We start from the raw sequence: 8,205 nt of genomic DNA, 5'->3' as shown, positions 1-8,205 counted from the left end.
TCTTATTTGGAAACTGACTTGTACGTTCCTTTAGGAGTTTTCCACACTCCTATTACTCACTTGTTTAGGGCAAATAATGATTAGGAGTCTGATTTATTGTCTAATTTTTTGTTCTTCCTGAAGTAATATGATACTGCTGAGCCAGTGAGGACAATGTTTTGTGTCTGTTTTCTTCTGACATTCTGTATCTGTTTTCTGTTGGAGACATTTGAGTAAGAAAAGAACATTTCCCCCTTGCTAGCTCATGAATTTCACAAGTCCATCAAAATGATAGTCAAGTAACAATCACTCTTGTTACCAGCAAGTATTTGCTTAAAGTTGATCATTATCTTCAGGCTTTTGAATTATTTGTTTATTCTTGTATTTTTTTCTCCACTACTCTTTTTAATGAGCTTGAATTATTTTCATAAAGTAAAAATCACAATTTAAATTAAAGGACAATAAACAATAGATACATTATTTCTTGAAAGTGCATGCACCATTACAATTATAGGAGCCAAACTATCTGTACCTATTAGCTGATGTCTCCAATGTCATTGATAATAATGTGAAACCATCTTTACATGCCCTGCTCTGACTGTTCATATCTAATATGAGTTCATATATTAAACTGCCAGAAAGAAACTCAAACTAAGTTATGACTGAAATGACTCTTAGCAGAAAAAAAAACCAAAGTGAATGAAAGCAGACATTAGCTCAAATTAACATGAATTTTGCTCAATAATGCAATGCAACATATGTTGTAAAATGTTGAATTAGATTTTTAATGGATAGAATGCTACTAAGAATATTCAGAGAAGACTCAATAACTCCTGAGTTCCATAATATTACTAATTTTAACATTTTGTAGAGAAGGATTATAATAAAAGAAATATATATATATATGTATCCTACAAAGTATAACAAAGCTAGCTGTAAATATCTAGAAATATTTTACAGAAGTTTCTTCTTTCAGAAGAATACAGTAGGACAAAAAGAAACTAATTATTTGATATATGAAAAACTTACAGCATCTATACATTTTCCTCATAATGCATTTATTCATGTAGATATTTTCTTATTTACTCCTCTATTGATTTCCTCTCCCCATGCCCCCCTCTCCTCCTCTCCCTCTTCCTTCCTCCCTCCCACTTCTCTCCCTCCCCATGAAAGGAATAAAATATGTAAGGTATTTTCTTTCTTGACCAAGGACAGGAGTAAAATAAGATAAACCTTCATTCTCTCTTGTTTTGCTCAGGAAAAAAAAAGTTTCTGGAAAATGTGAGTTGAAAGAGATGCTGAGCTTTTGTGATTTTTATTAAGCCTGTCAACTGAAATAAATGCACAGCCTAAAAGTTGAGAGTTATGTTTTATTCGGCGGACATTTATGAGGACTGAACCTGTTTGAGCCCGGGATGACAGACTCTCAGATCGCTCTGAGAAACTGCTCCAAAGAGGTAGGGGAGGAGTCAGGATATATAGGGGTTTTACAACAAAGAGCAGGTAGTTGGAACATAAAGGTTTCTGTTAAAGAAAACCAGGTATCTCAAGTTAAATAATTTAACACTTTTCCATGTATAGGAAGGAGTAAACGTCTGGGCTCCTTGAAATCATTCCTTTGACAAGCACCTAGCTATCTAGGGCCAGTATCCTGTCCTTTCACATTCTGAGTCCCTTCAGAGTGCACCACTGTGGGTGATAGCAGAGGCAGAGGCTGGGCCGCAGGCATGTCTTCACTGGCGCGGTGGCGGCAGCTGTTGATGACTTGATGGCTTCAGCATTCTTTGTTTACTCATACGGACTGCAGTTGTTTTTGTTTACAAGCCCTGTGTGTTGTTAAAAATCTGAGTAGTTCAGAGAAAGTTGTTCTACTTTTTTAATTGAAGTATAGATAGTTTACTATGTTGTATCAATTTCTGGTGTACAGCACAATGCTTCAGTCATACATGAACATACATGTATTCATTGTCATGTTCTTTTTCATTATAAGTAACTACAAGATATTGAATATAGTTCCCTGTGCTATACAGTAAAAACTTGTTGTTTATCTATTTTACATATAGTAGTTAATATCTCCAAATCTCAAACTCTCAATTTATCCCTTCCTATACCCTTCCCCCCTGGTAATCACAAGTTTGTTTTCTATGACTGTGAGTCTGTTTCTGTTTTGTAAATAAGTTCGTTTGTCATTTTTAAAAATTCCACATGTGAATGATATCATATGGTATTTTTTTTTTCTCTTCTGGCTTATTTCACTTAGAATGGCATTCTCCAGTCCCATCCACGTTGCTGCAAATGACATTATTTTATTCCTTTTTATGGCTGAGTAGTATTCCATTATATAAATACACAACTTCTTTATCTAGTCCTCTGTCAATGGACATTTAGGGTTCCCTTTTCTCCACACCATCTTCAGCATTAATCATTTGTGGACTTTTGAATGATGGCCATTCTGACTGGTATGAGGTGATATATCATTGTAGTTTTGAGTTGCATTTCCCTGATAATTAGTGATATTGAGCACTTTTTCGTGTGCTTATTGGCCATTTGTATGTCTTCATTGGAGAATTACTTGTTTAGGTCTTCTGCCCATTTTTGGATTGGGTTGTTTGTTTGTTTTTTCTATTAAGTTGTATGAGCTGTTTATATATTCTGGAAATTAAGCCCTTGTCAGTCTCTTCTTTTGCAAATATTTTCTCCCATTCAATAGGTTGTCTTTTTGTTTTGCTTATGGTTTCCATTGCTGTGCAAAAGCTTATAAGTTTAATTAGATCTCATTTGTTTATTTGTGCTTTAATTTCTATTGCCTGGGTAGACTGCCCTAGGAGAATACTGCTGAGATTTATGTCAGGTAATGTTTTGCCTATGTTTTCTTCTGAGAGGTTTATTGTGTCTTGTCTTACATTTAAGTCTTTAAGCCATTTTGAGTTTATTTTTATGTATGGTGTGAAAGAGTGTTCTAACTTCATTGATTTACGTGCTGCTATCCAGTTTTCCCAATACCATTTGCCAAAAAGACTGTCTTTACTCCATTGTATGTTCTTGAAAGTTGTTCTTTTTGATAGTTAGTAGCATGTATGTTTCTTCTTTTTCATGGTTTCCCATACAAAGCACCTTTTTTTCTTTATTATTCTTGACTTAATCTTCATTTTCTCAGAAACCTCAAGAGAAAAACCTGGTCACCAAAATCCATGTGGTGCAAACCAGTCTAGAAGTATGTGTGAGTCCCAGTTCTGGGGCCAGTAGTTTGGGGAAGCTTCCTTACCTGCCTCATAAAATGAATTTTGAGAAATTGTTCTTCTTACTCCAAAGCAACTTCTATTTAACTCTGTGCAAGAATCTTCTTGGACAAATAGCCTGGGTCTCTTCTCCCTTTCTCTCTCTCAGGGAAATAAGATGAAAGAGATGAAGAAAAGCAGTAAAAATATAACCATAGAAGGTTTCTGATAAAACCTCTAAGAAACTAGGATTTGAAAAAACAAGTATTCATACCTGTTGGAGGACACAGTGCGGCAGCCCATAGGTGAGCCAGTGAAACATGGGTTGGTAAAAGTATTTACCAGAGATTAAGTAAAAGAACAGAAAGGCGTTTATTAGGGTATGCTGTCATAGGCAGCAGCGGGCCACACAGGCAAGGGGTGCCTGTGGAGCACCAAGGGTCGGTTGTTGGAGTCTTTTATAAGGTCAGGTTTCAAGGTGCCCGATCGGCTTGTGCACAAGTCTCTGTTTGGTTGTGAGCTAAGAGGTTTAGGGTCTGTGAAGGGCAATGGGATTTGACTCTGATAAGGTAGTCATTACCTGGAGCTATTAGTTTGTTAGGAGAAACATGCCCAGCAAAGAATGCCACACATCTGAGAGCCCAGAAATGGGGGTCGTTGGACTTTGAAGGATGTTAGTGGGCCCAACAATACCCAAACCATCTGGCCTGAGAGCCTACATTCTCTAACATCTGCTGTTAAGACATGTTGTAAATCGTCCCTAATCCCCCTTTCACTATGACTGTTTCCAACAATTTATTGATGGTTTTCTGCAAGTTTTCTGCATTGACCAGTTTGAACTGAAGATCTGCATAAAATACAAGGTGAATAGTTCTAGGTGACTAAATGATGTGATGCTATAGTGATGTAGTACCTACTCCTGCGGACGCCTCAAAGTGAACATGCCAGGCTTCAGGAGTAAGTATACACTCTCATCATTGCGACACAAAGTGTCTGCTAGATTGCCAAAATAAGGTAACTGAAACTTCAATCATGTGCTGAATTAACAGAGACGAAGTAACTACTTTTAAAGTTATCTGTCAGATTGGACAGTTTGTTCATATACCACACACACGTATACACATTCTTCTGTTATACAAACTCGCAAATTGAGTCTCAAGTTTCACTATCTTCTTTTGTTTATGAAAAAGTACATATTCCCTGCTATCTAAATTTCCATAATATAGTATTAGTTAAAATGTTACATTTTTTACTGTAATAATACTGTTAAATGATATTGTAAACACCTATCAGTAGATAAAATCTAGAATTTTGAGTATTAAGCTTTAACTGTTGAAAATGTGCAAAATATGTGGAAAATTGAGATTAATATCTGAAGTTTTGAAAGTTATGATGCTATTGGTAAGGAATGAAAAATGAAAAGAGCTTTTTAATAGAATTAACAGAACTGTTAAAACTAAAATTTTCAAACTTTATAAATCTTAATTTGTACACTAAATTATGAGTCAAAGATTGAGTGTCCACAACCTTAGTAACTATCAAAATCCCAATATTTGAAAATATTTGTTCAGAGAATTAAATTCACTTAAAATTAATTGTGGATTGAAACTGCACATTCTCCTTTATTCTGTTATTTTCCAGTTATACTTTTATGCATGTGGTAGATCATAAAAGACTCTAATGTTTTCAAAATTGTATTATTTCAAAATCACCAAAAAATGATTATTTAGTGTAACTAGGAAAGTACATTCATATGTACTCTCAGTGGGATCAAATGAAGTTTAAGTTACAATCTTATTTTCATTTTATTGGTCTTTCAACTAAAGACATGTTTAAAAGAACAAGTAAAGCATTTTAAAGTATATACTGGTAGTAAAATCAATTCAAAGAAATTTAATTCATGTAGATTTTCTTTCAAACTCTTTGAGAGAAAATGAAGGAAAATGTAAATTGCACAGAGGGAAATATTTTTCTAATGGATAAATTTGTTAAAATTAAGACAAAATCTTGAAAATTTTCAAACTAACAGCGTATTTACAAAAAATGAATATTTAAACAAATTTATTATAACTTACTCAGAATAGCACCTATGCCTTGATTAGCTTGTGTCTTACTAAAATGAAACCATTTTCCTAAAACTAGTCTGATTTCCATGACTTCAATACATATTCATTTCAATTATTACATCTAAGTTGAATGTGGTTTACTCTTTAGCAACACAAGCCATTTGTTCACACATGTATGAAATTCTATTTTGTTACCTAGGAGCATTTTCCTGCTTACTGTGTTTAGTTTATTTATTACCTGTCATAATGATATCCCGGAACTCATGAAAATCACACATCTGTTTTTGCTTTTTTTATTGTTTCTCAATGCATCCATTTACTGAGTGCCAGTATATTGAATACAATATGTAAACAATAAAACATAATTTTTATGGAAAAAGAAGAAGCCAATCAAAGGAGCCCATAATTTCAACTCTCTTACCGCAGCAGTAACTGCTCCCCTGCTGTCTGTCATAGTTTACTTACGACTGTTATTTGGTGCAGGGATTTTACATATATTCTGCTATTTAACTCTTACAATAATATAGCATAATAAACATGTTATAAACATTGTGAATTGAGTAAACTGAGGCTCAGCCAGTTAAGTGGGAAGTATATAGTAAATCAAAGGTATCTCTCCAGAGTTGGCTGACTGCCCACACACGCACACGCGCACACACACGCACATGGACACAGGCGCGTGCACACACGCCACTTCTATGATATATGCATTGTATGTCTTTCAAGATTCCTCTCAAGAAACAGAAACTACTCCATATGTTTCAGTAGAAAGCAATTTAGTAGCCGCAATTAAGCCTTACAGTATCACTGGACATACTGGAGGAGTAAGTGACATTGATTCTTACGCGGACGTCTTGCTGCAGTAAACAGGCAAGGGAAAAGTGCTGCGGCTGTTACTACCGCGGGCACCACAGCTGCCGCGCTCAGGGAGCTGGTGACTAGGCTCAGGCACGTGGAAACTGCCCTTTCCTACTTTCACGCACAGCCTTGCTTGCCAGCTGACAAAGGAACTGTTTTGGTCTCAGACTTCTTTCTGTTTCCAAATCTAAAAGAATAAATCTCACTGGCAGATCCTATATAAAAGTCAGACTTTGGGCCACAAGGGAACTGGGAAGTGAGTTGTTAGCTTTAAATACTCAGGTATATCTAGGAGATACCCTTTTGTGTTCAGCAATATCGATGTCTTGACTTGCCATGGGTGTATTTTTACACACTGGGATGGAGTGGATGGAAACTCCGCATTATGATGGTCCTTGTGGAGCACAGTATGTTATGCATTTTCTTAGGCGACATTCCTAGTCCTAGAAGACAGATAACACAAGTGCAGCATAAATTTCGGTAACCTATTAGATGTTCGATTTACTCTGTTGAGCTAATTGTGTAAAAATAAATATTAGGACTGTATGACGGAGAGAGACTTTGAGGCTGGCATACATACTATGTATCTGAATCAGGCTTTTTATATTGCATGCTGAAACATGAAAGAAAAAAATCTTAACGTATGCCAACAAAGACAGGAAGACATCCAACTTTTAGTGCATCTCAGATATCTAAATACTAGAACTTATTTAGTTTTAAGAAAATGCTGAGGTTCAATTAGTTGAAGAGGTTTTAATGGGGAATGATCTATTGGAAATGAGAGATGTAATAACTTTTTATCTAAATTTGTTAAGATTCATACCCTCTCCATGATGTAGCATTTATGTAGTTGTCATGGGGATGTCTTTATTGTTCTAGAAGATGTTACATCTTTTGACTACTTCATCATGTATAATCTGTACAATTTTGGAGTCCATTTAAATGATTGGTAAAAAAAATGAAGAGAAGTCAAGTTGTATGGGGAAAATTTCACAAGCTACTCAGCAAAAAGAAAAAAAATAATTCATAAAGGTAGAAGAAATACCTTGAAATTAGATTTCTCAACTGTAACATTGGAGACTATAAGACAAAGCAACACTAGGTACAAGCTACTAAGAAAATAGGACTGCAGCCCAACCCTGTACTCAGCCAGATGATTATTCAGCTATCAGAGTTAAAAGATTTAGACCGTGTTACTTTATATTCAATCTTAGGGAAGTACTTGAAAAAGTATTGTAGTCAAAATTTAAATAATTCAGAGAAAAGACCTCATTACAGAGGAAATGAAGGAAGTAAAAGGAAAAAAGGTGAGTCATGAATCTTGAATTACATGTAGTTAAATCTCAATGGCTGATAATGATTACCATTGGAAATTTTAGGACCAAAACAAGGATGTTTTTAAAAGTAGATAAAATTATATTCTTTTAAATTTGGAAGTTACTTACTTGGAGAGTTAGTGATGAAAACAGTTATTGGTGATTCTAGTTTAATGTATATCTGTTGATTTCTCTACTCAGTATCCATGATAACAACTTGGATTCACTTTGGGGAATTATTGTAACCCTGCAAATACAGTTTTTGGGGACTAACAATCAAAATACAAGATATATTTTTATGGCCAACTAGTGAGCACATAATCCAAACGTACCAATGAGACACACTCTTCCTGGAAGTTATATTTGAACAAAGTCTTTAATATACTCAACAATAATTAAATCCTCTTACATTACTATAAAGATATTACCCACTTGCGCTAGCTTCCATATTCCCAGAGCCATTGTTTGTGATACTTGCTTACTGAGCTTTGCTCCTCTTTCTTTGATTCTATGGACAATTCTATATTCATCCAATGAATTTCTTTATCTGTTTAAATTAGCCAGAGCTGTTTACAGTTGTTGCACAGAAACAATACACTAACCTATCTTAAAAAAAAGAGTCAGCTCTGTAAGCAATTATGCATACTATAAATACACAACAATTTTAAGGGCAGTATTAATCATACCTTCATGTATAATGTTTGAAAGGTTTCAAAAAGATAGTTATATATCCAAGTTTGACTGAGAATATTTTCATTTTTTTTAAAT

The 8,205-nt window shown here is 34.7% G+C and overlaps 1 long non-coding RNA gene across 1 annotated transcript; it reads left to right on the top strand.

Annotated features, from left to right (window-relative positions):
* The first annotated feature begins 1,364 nt into the window (after nucleotides 1-1,364).
* Nucleotides 1,365-7,592, top strand: LOC106729561. Its single transcript, XR_001365983.2, has 3 exons — nucleotides 1,365-1,499; nucleotides 2,546-2,559; nucleotides 7,579-7,592. It is a non-coding gene; the product is annotated as an uncharacterized LOC106729561 (long non-coding RNA).
* The last annotated feature ends 613 nt before the right edge of the window (nucleotides 7,593-8,205 follow it).

This window comes from Camelus ferus, chromosome 3 (genome assembly GCF_009834535.1).
Source record: "Camelus ferus isolate YT-003-E chromosome 3, BCGSAC_Cfer_1.0, whole genome shotgun sequence".
Taxonomy (NCBI): domain Eukaryota; kingdom Metazoa; phylum Chordata; class Mammalia; order Artiodactyla; family Camelidae; genus Camelus; species Camelus ferus.
The sequence above is the reverse complement of the archived record's forward strand: the minus strand, read 5'-3'. Positions and strand labels throughout refer to the sequence as shown.